The 18,027-nt window shown below is 27.9% G+C and overlaps 1 protein-coding gene across 2 annotated transcripts in view; it reads right to left on the bottom strand.

Moving 5' to 3' along the window:
• The window catches only part of cu (NADP/NADPH phosphatase nocturnin), a 323,896-nt gene that overhangs the window by 130,033 nt on the left and 175,836 nt on the right, over window positions 1-18,027 (bottom strand). The gene's annotated exons all lie outside the window — the stretch shown is intronic.

Below are 18,027 nucleotides of genomic sequence, written 5' to 3'. Positions count from 1 at the left end.
TTGGATGTATATTATTTCGGAGTACAATTTTGGGACTGCTTCATTCATTGTAAAAGTTTTGGTGATCCAAAAACGTAGAAAGGGAATTAAAATATTATTACTTGCTCTATACGAAGTAAATTGTGATACATATTTTCATACATATGTAGACATACGTATACCTGAGTTTTTTATACAACTATTATCTGTCAAAATTTAGAAAGCTCAGTTGAAGCAGTACTATTCAAATGCTGCAAGTAAAACTACCGTGCTAGTAATGCCTTTATTTTAAGGAAAATAAGACACTTTAAAAGAAAATATATTTCGTTTTATTACTCTAATTAAATTAAAATTAGAATTAAACAAAAGTAAAAAGTCAGATTAAGATAATATTAAAAATTTAGTCCGTGAATATATTTTGAAATGATGTAATATATTATAATAGACTCGTTGAAGTGTGATGAGATATTAATTATATATATAACATTTATTATATTATATATTTAATTATATTATATTAATAGGAAACTATGTTTTCTATTTCTATTTTATACATGATAATCTACGAGTGTTATGTTAAAAATTTAACTAATAAAATTTAATCAAGTGTAATCCAATAATAGCATTTATAATGAGCCAAAAATCAAAAAATCTTATTCAGCAACTGAAATCATCAACTTTAATTGGTGTCAATCTTTAACAAAATTACGCTGATAAATAGCAATTTTGTCAAATATTTCCAACATCTAGCTAGGCATGCAATAATAAAATAGAACACGGAAAAATACTTCTGTAAAATCAATCATCTTAATGAATTTAATTTTAGGGAAACCAATCAGAGTTTCTCATTCTGAATCTTGCGGGAAATGATTTAGATCATGTCAAGACTTTATTCAATAGTTAATGAAATGACGATCATTATTTTTACTGCTATTATTATTATTATTATGTCAATTTCCCTAGAGAAATGATAGCCTCTTTGTTTTACATATGAAAGGTTCTAGATTCAAATATTGATCAGTCTTAGCGTTTATCTTACGCAAAAAAATTCCCTTTTTATTAATAACTGTAATTTGTTTATTAGCCTGTAGTTGTTAAATCACAACTAAACAAAAAAAAATTTCATTGTAAAAAGTGTTAGTAAATCTTTTTATGACAAAAAATATTATAAAATAAAAAAAATTGAATAATACGAGTACAAACACCCGAAAATACTTACAGCGAAGGTATCGCTCAAAAAACAATTATTTGTTCCGAATCCAAAAATAATTGATACTTTTAAAATTACAAAGGTTTACCCATCTGACGGAATATACACGGAAAAATGGAGGTTTCAATTTTTCTTGGTGAGAAAAGAGTAAAACATGGGATTCTAGCCTACGCCATCTGATTAAATATTGAAGAAACAAAAAGTTGGTTTGCTCTCGGAGACGAATAAAAATCTGATGTGGGCACCACATCAGAGGGATAGGAGTCTCTAACGTTATGTTATGACGTTAGAGGACTGATAAAAATGTGACAGTAGAATTTGATTGAGGCAGGAAATTTGTTATAGAACAAATTATGTAATGTTATTTTTAAAAAAACCTTAAATATATCGTAAGGCTTACATTAAATCAGTAAGTGTATAACGGAGCTAAACAAGAAATAATTTCGAGAACTGAACCATCAATTTATATTGCTGATTGATGTTATAAAATGCGATTTGCAAATATATTCTGTTTCACAGTAATTCTGTTTCAATACCGCATACCGTTCAAGTTTCTACTGGAAGAATAACATTTGTCTTATCAAATTAGTATAAAATTTTTGATGTATTTTTATTAGTTGAATACAAAAAATCTGATGAGGATACCATATGACTTCCTTGTACGCCTATTAAATTACATATACACATTTTTTTTAAAATGAAAAGTACATAAAATTTTATTTCATTAAAAACTTCTGATATTTTTTCATATTTTTTTAATTATTATTATTAAATTATTATATATCGTAAATTTTTTTTTATAATCAGAGGTTACTAATTATTAATAAATCGATATATTTAAATTAAAAAATAAGTGAAAGAAGAGAAAATGAAGTCTGATTCGAACCGATGTGCCTTCCCATTGGAACCTATAAAAATAAGTATCACTTATGATATATCGTTGAAAAGCTCTCAATGAGAGCTTATTACTACAGTTAAGATAAAGTCTAAAATCCCAATCTTTTTGGAATTGGACTTTTTTGGACACTTTTGGTTCAGTCGATTGCAATTAAAAAGGGCGGTGCACAACTAGATGTTACAACAGTCCTAAATCCAAAATTTCAACATCCTACGGCTAATCGTTTTTGAGTTATGCGAGATACATACACTATGTACAGACGTCACGCCGAAACTATTCAAAATGGATTCAGGAATGGTCAAAATGGATTTTTACTTCCTTTTCCTTCGTACAAGGAAGTAAAAATGGCAGATTCATTCTGCTTGATGAGACATATTAAAGACATGTAAAACGTGTCAATTAATGAATATTTGATATTGAAAATAATTTTATAAAAATAAAAGTGCATAACAAAGCAGTTTTACAGGTTATCATGTTAGTATATGTTTTTTTAGTGAACGGAAAGTCGCCGTTTAAGAGGGTATACCGTGTTTATATCACGTCTTTTTTTTGGCGGAGATTCACTCCACTTCCAAATGGAAGTCTTGAAAAATAATAATAATTTTTTTTCATAGGTTTATATGTAATGCATTTTAACGACTTAATATTTAAAAAAAAATCATTAAAAAAAAAAAAAATATTTATTTTAACGACTTAATCTGTTTCGCATCAATAACTTTATATCCAAGAATTTCTTTAAATAGTGGTCATTAGTCTATACAAAAAATAAGAAAGAGTTCAGAGTAGAGATTTAACAATGAGTTGAAAATAAATACAAAAAATAAAATCATACGAAATAAGAATTTGACAGGACTTAACAAATTTATTAAATCTAATCCAGTAGCTCAATCTTAGGTGTTTTAAAGTAATATTAGCACTGCTAATAGATAATGGAGGGGATCGTGTACCTTGAAAAGACGCTAATTACAATTCATTCCCATCTGCACACGTCAACTGAGCTTTCTAATATTTGATGAATAATAATTCCTAATTGTTAAGTATTGAATAAGGAAAGATTTAATAAGAATTAATAGGATACAACAGATAGAATATAACAGATTTAATAAGTAAAGCATAACAATTTTTCCATTAATCAGTAATTTATTTCATGTTACTTCTCCAGTATACTGTTTTATTGATTTATAATAGGACGAATGGTTTTATAAGTACTAAGGTTTTCAGTTAATTATTTCTTTGTTTTAAAATTTTCTTTTAGTATGTAATACAAACACGCATTTCCTCATTAAAATTTATGGAAAAATTAAAAACCCTTTCGTTTACTGAAAGGAAACGGAGTGTATAATTTAAATAAAATCTAATTAAATAATCTTTTTAATTTGCTTCTTTTATCTTTTGTATTATCCGTTGAGTACTTTCTTAGAACAAGCTCTCTGTTTCTTTAAAAAGAGATCTTTTTCATGAAAAAATGTAATTAAAAATTATAATTAAAGTACTAAAATTATGGAGATAAGAGTTGTCTGCAATCTCAGTCATTGTGAATTGTTTAAAAAAAAAAGAGAATTTATCCCGCTACTACTACAACTGTGTATCTACTACTACTTTTATATATCTGACAATACTGTCAGATACATAAAACTAATGGTTTTTTAATCATATTAAACAAATTTGTTTTTATATAAATTAAGAATTTTTGAATAATTAAATTAAATTTCCCTGTGGCAGTTAATTTATTGTATTTAAATTAAATTTAACATTTTTTAAAAATATCTTTTTATTTAAAATCGCATCATTAATTAAAGTCATTAGCGACTGGAATATAATTATAAATGTATCAGAAATAGTTTGTTTAAAAAGTATGTTTAAAAATACAGACTCGGTCGACCATTTCTGAGACGTATTTTATTATGAATTGAAAGTAAGAACTTTGGGTCCCCGCTCCGGGACCCAGGAACGGCATAGCCGGGCCTGGTTGATCCTACTCTGGGGGTTTGAGGCGGGCGCAAATTAAGATCCGACCGGCAAGCCGAGACGTGGAAGCCCGTTACAGTAAAGGACACTCCCCTGGGCTGTGTAATACTTAACTGCAGGATCCGGCCTGCTCTGGGGAGAAGCAAAACAAATTAAAAATAAAAAAAAACGTAAGAACCCTCGACTTCGAAGTCAGCTGATTTAAACCTGGTGTATTAAATTTAACTTATTTATTAACAGACTTCAAAAAAGGAGGTTACGTATTCGACCCGTACATTTTTTTTTAATGTTTGTCTACGCATAAATTTTTTTCTTTAATCTGATTGAAATAAATCTTGTTGCTGCTTTATGCGTCATGATATTGAAAATGATTTTTAGAGACAAAAAAAAATCGATGAAACTTGACAAAGATTTTTTTGCCGTCTGGCAGGAAGGTAGAAAAATAGGGAATTCTGATATTCTATATGCATGCGTCAGATGATGTTTATATGGTCTTCTGTAGTGTAAGTAATGTGAGGTTTTACACAATATATGTAGCACCGTAAATAAAAATCATCAAAGATATCTCGTCTTAAATCTTTCAGACCCAATATACGAGAGGTTATATCTAAAGCAAAGACCGTTTCATTGTAAAAGAATTTATTCTGAAAACTTTATAAACATTTTTTAATTCTCTTAAACTACATACCTTATACCACTCCTCTATATAATCGCCTAATGAATTAAGACATTTATCGTAGCGATACACCAACTTTAATATACCCTCATCGCCTTGTTCGCCGCCAGTCCATTTAGCCATTGATTAACAGCATTTTTAAGTTCATCGTCACCCGCGAATTGCTTACCACTCAAAAATTCTTTCAATTTTTCAAACAAATGGTAATCAGAAGGAGCTAAGTCCGGTCTATATGGTAGATCATAAATTTCCCATTCGTGCAGCAGGACGACGTCGTCGGTCAGCGGCCCACATCGCCGATTTTGAATGGTGCGCCATAACTTACGAAGAGTTTCGTAGTAGGTTTCAGCATTTATAGTCGTTCCTCGAGACATAAACTCAATCAGCAGTATGCCAAACCGATCCCAAAAGACTTTGGCCGTAGTTTGTGTCCAAATGCCTATGGCTTGTCCTTTGTTGGTCTGATTGGTAACTGAGGATGACGCCATTCACTTGAATGCCATCCTTGATGAAATACAAGCCAGAGAGAATGGCTTGAAAGCCATTCTCTCTGGCTTGTATTTCATCGCCGGTCACAATTGAATTAAGGATCTCATCATCTTTTTTTGTGTAGCACATCAAAAATTCCAAGACAGATCCCATTCGGATTTTTTTGTGACGTTTCGTTAAGACGTGCGGTATCCAACGTGCAAAAAACTTTCTGAAACCTAAATGGTCATGAACAATGCGATCAATAACAGCTCTTGAAACATCAGGAAAAAGAAGGGCCAAGTCGGAAATCGTTTAGTGGCGATTTTTTCTGATTTCTTCATCGACGCGTTTCAATAAGTCCTTGGTGATTATCGAGGGCCACCCCGAACGTTCTTCATTATACACATTAATTCTGTTATTTCTAAACGTTTCACACCATTTTTGGACGTTTCTTTTATTCATTACATTATCACCGTACACAGCAAACAACTGCCTATTAATTTCAGCCGGCTTAACGTTTTGATGGTTTAAAAAACGTATAACTCCACGTATTTCACGGTCAGCGGCAACATCGAGTTTCCTACTCATTGTATAACGTAATAACTCACACGTAATGAAAGATACTACAACGCGAGAACTTACCGACAACAATGCAGTGTGTACATTACTAGCGTGGCCATGAACGACACAGGTTTGCCAAACTTAAGGGGAGAAATTTGCCAGCGGTCTTTACTTTAGATGTATCCCTCGTACATTATATATAATTTACAGCATCGGAAGAGATAGTGGGAATTTTATACACTGAAACTTCCCTTCACGGACTCCTCTTAATACCGGACACTTTTAAATTTCCCGACAGTTTTATAGTGGTATTAATGGATAAAATACTTTTCAATAACGAACTTTCTAAATAACGGATGCGGACAATGAATTTACCTACAAAAACTGTTCCATCAATTTTGAAAAAAGGACAGCAGGAATACAAATTGTAATTTTCCTTGTTATATTTTATACTTATTGCGTCTAATTTGTTTATCTGTTGTGAATTGCATTTCCTCCCGCCTAGACGTTCATGTTATGATTTCAATCAATAATTCATCATCCAGCGTGATCAACATCAGTTGCTGTGCAAGTGTGCAATACACTGAACATGTGAAATATTTTTTTTTTTAATGATATAATACTGTATTTTTTATTGTAGTACATTTTCTATACGTACGTTTACTGTATATTCACTTTTGTGTACGTATTTTATAAAAATCGTTATAACCATCGTTATCGCTACTTAAAATATCTCCAAATCGTGACTGCTTATATTAAAAGATAGGTAGAAATTAAAAGATATTAAAAGAAAAAGTATAAATGTCTACGGAAAAAACTCAGTGCACGTGATATGGTAAAACGTTTTAACGTCGGGAAAACTCATAAAACGATATCTTAAAAAGAAAATTTGATATAATAAACTCATGGACTGAAAATGACAATCAGTTAAGCAAACGAACAATTCATAAAACGCCAGGCGTAGCGGTAGATAATTTCACTTATGAGTGGTTTTGTAGGGCTCGTGCTAATAAGATTCCAGTCTCTCAAACTTTAATACATGAGAAATTGCTAAAGAACCCGGCTACGATGAGTTTAAAGAATCTCAGAGTGGGTTAGATAAATTCCGAATTAGACATAACGTTTCATATAAAAAATGTTTGTGTTGATGCTGCTGCCGTAGATGAGAATATAGTGTATGAGAAGAAGGAAATTCTCTACTAGTAGTTAATTTTATTCTCTTATTTTATTGATCGATTACAATACTACAGTATTTTCTTTTTTTATATTCAGATATGAATTTAACAGAACAATAGATCTAAAATTAAACGGTTGTATACAACCGTAATTCAAAATATCTCTCCATTTTGGATTAGGCGATCAGAATTTAGTTTTAACTATATCATTTTTCTCGTCTCATCGAGCTCTTTAAAATGCTATATCAAATGACCAGTGGTCCTATTTGAAATTTTTGAGTTGGTCTTCGCCCTTCGCTGCCCAAAAATCAAAAGTAGTGAAATATACGTTCGTTGAAGTAGCCCCTCCTCAGTACAAGGAAGAACACCGCAAACCACATCGAGTTATTTCAATTATAAAAACGTTAGGGGGGATGTAAGTAACTTTTAAGCCACTCGGTATATATATATTTTTATATATGTGTGTTATCAGAAAGTATACAGAAAAAAATCTTCTCTTTTAAAAAAAGTTCTAAAATGTATTATGAATAATCCATGATTAATGAAAAATGTTCAATATAAATATATGGTCTTGGGCGCATAGGTACACAGTTAAGTGAGTCAGTAAGTAAGAAAATCAATACGGATTTCACTACTCGTGATGAAACTTTTCATGTTAAAATATAAAGGAAAAACTTTATGTTTACACGAACTAGAGAAAATCTTTGCTGTTGAAGGTTTAGTCACGATTTATGAATTTACTGTAATATTATGTTGTTAAAAAAATAATTTCTTGGAAACTATATCTATTATTTAATTTAATCTGTTGTTTTTTTTATTTTTAAGAACGTTTTACAATGATTTATCAAAAGAATTAACCAATAAAAAAATATAGGCTATCTGTATTAGTTTTATTAGTACACAGTTTTATTTACCTTTCAAGTAATAATTTACGTAGATGTACGAATACATCCACATATATATAAAACGATTTTTACTTCTGAATTAACAAAGAGAAGTATTTCGTATTTATAGCAATAAATATAGTTTTTTAAAACAAATTAATCAACAACTTTCATTAAGTGATAAAAATTTATCTACGTAGTACTATTTAATTAGATAAGATTCTCAATCGATTATTTTTTCAGAGAAAAATATAAAATTACTATAGTTCATTTTTTAACAATTTTTATTATCTAAATTTTGAAATAAAAAACAGTAGAGGGATAAACAAATAAATTTGACAAATATTATTTTCTTAGGAAAGATTTACATAAACGGATGTTATTCGCTTTATATTTCGAGAAATTTTTTTATCAAGATTTTTTTTTGTGTACTATATATTATGTTTTCGCTGGAAGAGAGTGGACTGTACAAAAAATAAATTTCATAAATTTTCCTACAAAAGTAAATTTATTTGCTGTAATATCTTTTTAATGTTAATATTCATCCTCAATGAAGATATACAAAAAATAAATTGTTCTTTTACATTTCTTTTACTTTCTAGACATCATAGTTCTAGAGCTATACTGCAAGAAGGAAAGTAAAAAAAAAATTGGGTACGGTTTTATTTTTGCATTTCTCGATGTTTTATGAACCATGGACCTCAAAAAAACAAAAAGTGGGGGGATATTCATAGTATGTACATGAGTTTGCATGTTTGAAGTTTAATAATTTTTGACTGGTGGAAGCTATATTAATGAAATTTTGAATAGAGACTTGTGAATATGGGGAAATTTGTTGGTAAAAGGTTGGGGTCAATATCTCCAGGGGGTGGGCTAGATAGTTTCTTTGGGGTCAATTTTCTCAACATTTTATCAACATAACCTCACTTTATATTAAGCTCAATATACGCATACATGCTTATTTTACCATTTAAAAAAATTTGCTTGCCATTCCCTGAAAATTGATAAAAGTTATCTTTTTTATTGCGTATTTTTTAACAGATTTTTGTTTTTGTCTTTCTAAGTACAGTAGTAGAACAAGTGCCTCCCAAAAAATACTTTGGGGGCAATATTGAAGTTGGTGGGGGAGCCGATCAAAATTTAAAAATATTGATATTTGGAATTTTTTAATCTCTTTTCATACATCATTATTTTTCCACTATATAAAAATGCCAGGAAAGTATAATAACTTTGTTGTCAGTTTTTTCCACCAAGTGATTCATAAAATATAACTCTATCAGCACTAAAAGTGATTACCTTTGTTAGAACTTTTATTATACATAAAATTTCTAAATATACCTTTTCATAAACAAAATTTTATTTAAATCCAAATTTTAGTTATATTTCTCTCAAGTGGAATACCTTCTTTTTATAAATAAATCAATATGAAATTCATATCTGTATATCTGAGTAGATGTATATTAAATGAGTAGTGAATACAAAGAAGAATGCAAACTACCACAAAGACACATTGAGTCAATTAAGTCATTTAAGACTATATTATCTTATAAAAAAACATAATTTTATACTGTTTTTATTGCAACAACTATCATGGTGTATTGTAAAATAGACTGCCTTGAAACTAATGTGTTATTATCTGATTATGATAATGCATTATCTGATAACCAGTGAAAGAACATTTAAAAACAATTTATAATTAACTTTATTACAAGTTACAGTGTACTTTTATATCGGTATACAACCACAGTGACTTAGTTTACAGTATTTTTCATTAATGTAAACAAGACCGTCAGATAGCTATTAAATAAATAAACTAAGCATAAGTAAAAAGCACATGCATACCAGGGTCATTAGAAAAGTTTTCAGCCTGTCACAGAAATGATGCAAATTATGATCAAATGACTATGATATTTATCAAGTATGATCCTTTTGATGGAGTGCTGCAAATTTTCAAATGTGTGCATTAAATTACTTGTTTATGGCGGTTGATAAAGCAAAAATTTTGATATTTTCTGAAAATGGATAAAACTGAAGTTCGAATTGTTATAAAGTAATTTGTTTTAAATGGTTTAATCCTGATGGATATGTAAAAAGAGCTAGATTCCACTTTAAAGGGGGATCAATTTATTTAAATACAATTCCACAGAATTTTTTCCATTTCATAATGTAGATAAAACATGGATTTACCATTACTTGCCAGAGAACAAACAGTGAGTGGAAATAAGTGAAATTGTGCCAAAGAAAGTGAAAATGGTTACATCTGCAGGAAAAGTCACTGCTGCAATTATTTTGGGATTCTTGTGATGTGGTACTCATAGACTATCTGGAATAAAGCTGAACAATCATGGGGAAGTATTTCATTTCATTATTAGACCAAATATAAGATGCTATTCAGGCTAAATATTCACATCTGGCCAAAAAGAAAGTGCTCTTTCACAATGATAATGTGCTTGCACACACATCTCGAGTTGTTGTAAAATTCATGACTTACACTATGAAGTGCTTCCAAATATTCCATCATATTTGTCAGATTTGTCTCCCAGAGATTTCCGGGACTTCCATCCCCAAATCTGAAGAAATGGCTTACTGAATGAAGATTCACTTCAAAGGATGAGGTCAAAGCTGAGATAACTGCTTATTTGCAGAGTTGGACAAATTGCATTATACTGAGGTATTAAAAAGTTGGGAAGTTGTTTATGTAATGTATAAAATTTGCAGTGTGACTATCTTGAAGAATAAAAAAGAGATTTCTGAAAAAGTTTTAATTTTTTTGTCAGGCCAAAAACTTTCCAGATACCCCTCTCTTTCCATTAACCGTTATTTTAATCACAAAACTCACCATATTCTGTTGGTAAAAACCATGTTTTTTAACTTACCTGTAAACAGAAAAAAAATAAAATAAGATTTAATAAAAATATGTAACATAGATTATAGTATCATACAGATTATTAAAAATTACTAAAAACGATTCAAATGTTAGTGATTCTATAAAAAGCAGATCTAATTTATTTTTATAAAATAAATATAAATCTAATCAGCAGAAATCTTTTAATCTTATAAATGATTTCTAAACAATCCATAAGACTAAAGAAAGTCTTATTTTTTTGGAATTTTCTATATCTCATGATATGTTTACTATATTTCTCCTTGCTATCAAGAATTCAAGGATGCTAAGAACAACTACTGGGAAAGAAAATGCTAGTTTTCAAAATATTGATTTGATTTGAAAACTCATTATTACTTACAACAAAGTTTAATATCATAAATATTGATAGAATTCTAAGCATAAATAATTATATTTATTCAGTATAAAACCAACTAATTATGAAATAAAAATATAAAATTTGTACAAAAAATTCATACTTCTGTTTTTAAAAGTTATTTAACAATTTTTTTTATGAAAATAAAAATAGCAAAATTGTTTTTTAAACTCGTAATATTTAGAGCTGAACTCATAATGCTAGGAGGGGATGATATATTAACTTCTTAATTTTTAATTAATGGGATTGGCTATAGTAAAAAACCATCATCCACTCTATCAAGGTCAACATTGCTAAATCAACACACAAAAAATACGCTGTTTTGGTTTGAGAAAGGGAAGGAGTGAGATACATTACATGGATACATTCACCTTTAAATAAGATTCCAATTTTTTTTTTTTACAAACTAGTTTTAGACAGAATGGAACTGAAAAGAGTCAGTTTAATAAGTGTAACATGATTGATAACCTATCTATATCATACTTCCAATAAAGTTCCATTGAAATATTTTTTTAAAATTCATGACAGTGAAACCCAAGGATTTGTTTAGTATGTTTATATTTTGTTCATAAAAATGTTAACAGTACATCCAGTTTAAAAAAAAGAAAAGGCGATAGTATTTGTAAAATAATCAGGGCATTGATGATTATATAATTACCAGTATAAAAGTTTTAACTAATAATGTAATTTATCTGATGATAATCTCTCAATATTAGTAATTTACTTACTTTGTTTAGTTAAAATGAAATAAGTGATTTTCCTGAATTTTAATTCAAAAATTCAAATATATATATATATATATATATATATATATATAAATGATGAATTTACACTTATATAAAATAAAATAAAGAAAAGAAATATAAAATTCAATTTATCTCCATGGGAAATATTGTTTAAATAATTTTTTTATAATTAATTCACCATTAAGCTTTGAAAATTGTTCACGGGAATATGAAAATGGAAATTTTGTAGCATGTGAAAAATGTCATGCCTGACCAATATTCAAACCTGGGACCTCTGGATAAAAGGTCATGATGCTATCACTCTGCCATGGGGATTGGCATCTATTATTTTCTGCTGATTTTCTTTTATTATTATTCTTCTTTGTATTTTAGATTGGAAAACCACCTGAGTTGTGATGAAATATATTTTTCTTTTTTTACATATTGATTCTTATTTTTTATTATAATAAAAATTATTTATTATTTTTTTTAATAATTATTATTTACAGGCAAGCCCCATGCCTAAAAACACTACATTGAATTCTAATAAATTTATTCTATTTTACTAATTATACTCTGTTTTCATTATTTAAAATACTAAAGTAGATTAAAGAAAAAAGTTATAAATTATTTACACAATAAAAAATAGAATAGCGTGGTTGGTAATAATAAATATAACCTTAACTATGTGTTCAAGAACATACGCATTAATATTGAACATGTTAAACATTCTAGGTAAGTAAACATAGCCTTTTGTTTACCTACCTTTCATATCTACAATATTATATGTAGGAGAGCCTACTTATCCTTTCTAATGAATTCTAAATCTGCTAATAGATTTTATCACAGTATAATACTAACAAGTTTTCCATTCAGTTCATAAGAAAAAAATAAAAGAATAAATAAATGAAATGTAGGATTGATAAAATCAAAAAGATTATAAAGAAGTATTTTCTATGAATTATAATGCAGCTATTATTGTGAACTGAAGTTCATTATAAACCGTACCAAGGATTTCATATATATAATATTCTTTGGAATTGTTCCAAGAGAATCCTTTTGATTGTGATGGTTACATCCATTTTACTCAAAAAAATAAACGTATTGTGTCTATTGATTATATAAACTTGATGCACAATTCAAAATTGGGTTATAAGAGGATAATGTTATCGTATCATTATAAAGAATGATATTAAATTCTACTGTTTGATAAAACTGAAAATGTTTTCATTATTGAAAATTGCATGGGAAATATTTTTCTAATATCACACGAAGAGTTTAAGTTTTCACTAAAAATTAATGAAAAAAAGCAATTTTTAGTATAATAAAAAATAAGAATGAAAATGTAAAAATGATAAACATATTTTATCACAACTCAAATGGATCTCCAGTATAAAATAGAAAGAAAAAAATAATAATAATAGAAAATTACTTTATAAAATAAAAAAGCAGAGAACAACTTTTTTAGAAAAAAATTATTGAAAATTGTATATGTTCTTTTAAGTTTTATGCATCAGTTTTTTTAATACAATGAAAAATAAGTAAGAAATTTGCAGAAAATTATTTCTGATTAAGAGACAGATGCTGCTCCTGTGTTTTATTATTTTTTTTAATTAGAAATTTTGTTTAATATTACTCTCTGATAATCAAATTTTCCATTACTGAAGATTTCATCCAAGTTATTGATCATTAATAACTTTTAAGGACTCATAGGAAACTGTATCATTTTATTTTATCATTAGATGTCTAGTATGTTACATTACTGAATCATCATCAGATCAGGATGAATTGTTAATTAGAAGTAACAATAAACAATAGAGTTGTGCCTAGGAGGTAGTATCATGAGCACCAGCTAATGTTAAAATATAACTTGTCTGGCTGCACTGCCTACCTCTTACACTAAAGGCTAATCTTTCATAATACATCCTAGGAAAGGTGGTACACTTTCCTGGTGTACCCTAATGGGTAAATTGTCCTACCTATCATTCTTCTTTATTCTTCACCCTTTCTTCATTATTATTAATTGCTCTGTAGGTAGAGGTGTAACTTTACTAGATCACAATACTGGGAGCTTGACTGTAGTCAGTGTATTGACAAGATAATGATAGAACAATCTGAAGTTACAGGATAAAAATGATATCAGTGCCAGTAGTTAAGATTATTTAGGGATCTTTGGCTTAAAACTCTAATTTTTGTCCAATGGTTGTACAATAAGCCTAATGGCTGATTGGGAAACTCTATTCCTTCCACTCTAAAATAAAAATCCTCAATAAAAAATATTGTCAAAAGTTTTAACGTACAAATAGGCACAAAAACTTTATACATATGTATTAAATTATATAAAAATGGTAAAATAACACAGGTTTTTGATTATTCATGGAAAAAATAAGTCAATAGGATAATAAAAAAAAAAAAAAATGAAATTATTGCATGGCTGATTGGCATGATTGATGATATTGCATGGCATGATTCAACATTATTATCCTTTCCCTATCAAATTGTTATTAATTAAAGAATATTATTTAATTTATTAAAAATTTAAAAACGCCAATAATTATTATTAAAGACAAAAAATTAAAAGTCATCTATATTGCAATCTTTACTGTTCACCCAAATGTTTTTATTTCTTCCATCTAAAATGCTCCACTGTATTCTACCCCTGTCATTTTAATGGACTCTAAATAGAGAAGTAATTTGATTAATCAGTCAGTATGCTTTTATAGAAATAATGTAATATTTCGATAAAACAATATAAAATTTCTAGTACATACAATAGAACACTTATACAAGAAAGGACCAAATGTCCTTTCTTGTATAAAGAACAAGCTTTTTATTTTTTTATTTTAATTTATTTTTTACCTTTTTATTTATTTATTGTTTTTGTAAATAAATATGTATTGGTATTTTATTTTAAATACGCTTCGAGGATGATATTAACCTTAAATTATAATTTTCTAGTAAATTCTGAAAACATGTATAGTTATTTGAAGAAAATAACTGTCACATATTAATATAATTGTAGTATTGTTTAAAATTATCATAATTAGTTTGATCTCATTAAATTTATCATTAAATGAATTACATTAATTAATAGTTTTAAAGATAAATCGTACAGTAATTATTTATAAAAAGCTTTTTTTCTCATTATTCATTGTTAAATAAATATTAAAAAAAACTCTAAAGAAAGAAAATAAAAACAATGGAAAGACTACAGAATATATTTATAATGGAGAGTAACATTACAATTATAGGAAAAACCAAGCAATCTAAACTAAATTTCTGTTAATCTTATTTAGACTCAGGATAATTAATCCTTGATGTGAGTGGTAACGACTTGGCCTTTCATCTGGAGGTCTCAGGTTCGAATCCTGGTCTAGCATGGCTTTTTCCATACAATACAAAAATATACTTTTGTGTGTGTGAATTAAATTCATACACATAAGCTTTGAGTTTCTGTAGTAAATTTAATCATTCAAATCCATATGAAATTAGCATTTTTAACTTGAACTGAATGTGTAACTGCAACATCATAAATTGTAAAAGCATCTGATCCTAACTGAATATACAGTTAAAATCTGCTGGGTAATAACAATCTAGACAACTGCATTGTAGTGTAAATTACTTTCAAAGATTAGTACAGAAACTTCTACTGAGATTTAACACTAATTGCATAAGAGTAAAAATACAATCTGAATCTTGAAGATAATGATAGAACAATCTGAAGTTACAAGATAAAGATGATATCAGTGTCAGTAGTTAAGATTACAGTTTTTTGAACCAGTGTCACTTGAAAGAGAAGATAAATAAATAAATGGACATGAGCTTTATATACTGCTAAGAATAAAGATTATTTTATAGAAAAAATATGTTTACTGATTTGTTAGGAATCAAAAGATAGCATACAGCCCTCAATAAATAAAAGAGTATGACTAAGAACCAGATTTATTTAGTTAATTTGACATGTTAGTTTATTTGGTAAAGGTAGCTTCTAATATACAGTGGATCTCAGCCGTTTGAATAGATATATTTGTATCTTTTTTCTTATTTATTTCATTTATACCAAACTGCACACCAGTGTGCAGGAAGCTTAAAACATTTAAATAATTAATATAAAATTTGTGAACAGATTAAAAGTCCTAAAACAAAGTCTATATAGCATTTTGAAAATTAAAGTCAAATTAATCTTCATTTAAAATTTACTTATGTATATATAGTAAGAGTAAAAATGTGAGGTAGAAAACATTTGTGAAACTAACCTCAATTAGTTGATAAATGCAGTAGATAATGAAGTAGTAAATGCAGTAGGATGTAAAAAAAAATAGCAATCATTTAAATGACAAATAATATGTGTTAAATTCATGGCATGTTTATGACACAATAAAATACAAACAATACTTTTTAAAAATCATTTTTACATAAATGTAATTTATATTGTGTATATTTTGCATTAACCTTAACTAAGGAAGTAAGAATACTGCAAAAAAAAAAAAAAAATTACTGATGATGTAATGTAAGAGTGTTTGTGAAGTCCATTTCTTATTCAAAATGAATGGGCATAAAATTTGATCAAAGGGGTACAAAACAAAACTTTACTTACAGACCTGCACAAAAAGCCCTTTTTATTTTTAACAAATTGAAGGAACATTATTTGACTGAAGGAGATAAATATTTCGGACAAATAATAGTATACAGTGTGATCTAGACCAATCATTATGGGCTAAAAAAAATTATAAAGAATGGAGAACAAACATTTCAGTTCTGACAAAAATAATTCAAAACCCAATTTTTAGCTGGAAAAATTATGCTCAGTTTTACTGGTACATTAATAGTTCTGTTTTCTGAAAGACATTTTCAAATCACTATCATAGTTAAATGGTTGAAAATAAAATAAATTTAGTAATACTTGGAAACAAATCTTTAAAATAAATCTGCTGATTGCACAAGCAAACCTTAGATCTAATGAAAAACAACTAAAATGTTCTGCTATATGTTCACCTTATAGTCCAGAATTCATTACCTCAAACATTTTTTTGTTTGACCACCTTAAGATTTCATTACTTAAACTACAAGTTTAAAAATAATGAACTTGTAAAACTGTTTAAAACTTCTGCAAAATTTAAGTTAAATATTTCTTGGTCATTACACAAAGAAATTTAATACTTATAGGTCTATCATTATTTTAAATTTATGAATTTTTTATGTATTATAAATTCTACGAGATTGTTGAAGTATTTCTTTATATAATCCAAAAACCCTTCTAAATATCTAAATTTCAGAAAACTGACTAGTTCATTAAAAAAAGAAATCCTCAAAAAACTATATTATAATATTTATAAATTATGAATTCAGTAACATTATGATAATGTTTCATGTCACATAAAATGGTTTTGTCTGACTGTAATCTAACAACAAAAGCCAAGGTCATGAACTATGGTGAACAAACTTTACTTATGCACATCCAATCAGATAAAAATTACAATTCAGTCCAAAAACGTGAGAGGAGCATGAGCAAAATTCTTCATCCTTATCTTTCTTTTATGTTATCAATTAAACAAAAAAAATCTTGTCCTTACTCGTATGCACATAATCATGTTATATAAGGATAAAATATTACAAAAAGTACTGGAAGTTAAAAAAAAATGTTTGTTTCAAATGTAGTAGTTTTTTCAGTGAATGCTTTTATCCTTACTGTATGTGTAAGTACATAAAACAGATAAATAACCATTTTATTCTGATCAGTTAAAATTTTGTTATTATATAGATCAGGAATTGGTAGGTGTTCTACTACATGTGTAACCAAAAAATTTTCTCTAATATTTTCTAACAGGCATTTAGGAAAAAATATGATCTGAATGGTATCACAAACAAATAAAAACAGAACTTTTTACTAGTTTATAGCAATACATAAATATAATAATTGCATGATAGTGACATAAATAATGAGAGTTATAATCATCATATAATGATGAGATAAATATATGATGATGGTAAAACAGATTAAATCAGTACAGAACATAACAATAGTTTATTTCATGTTTGATAGTAAACATGAACACAATGACTACATCCTACATATCAGTAATCTGCTAATATACGTAATTCAGTATTTTACCTCCTTAAGAATTTTATTCTGTGCATTTCCTTTACCCTCCTTCTATTGGTTAAGTGCTGGCTCTAACTAGTGGTAAGGAATGCAGTATTTCAGTAGTGTTCCAGGGAG

The sequence above is a fragment of the Lycorma delicatula genome, chromosome 8, assembly GCF_047948215.1.
Source record: "Lycorma delicatula isolate Av1 chromosome 8, ASM4794821v1, whole genome shotgun sequence".
Taxonomy (NCBI): Eukaryota; Metazoa; Arthropoda; class Insecta; order Hemiptera; family Fulgoridae; genus Lycorma; species Lycorma delicatula.
Note: the sequence above shows the minus strand (reverse complement) of the source record. Positions and strands in the feature narration are given on the sequence as shown.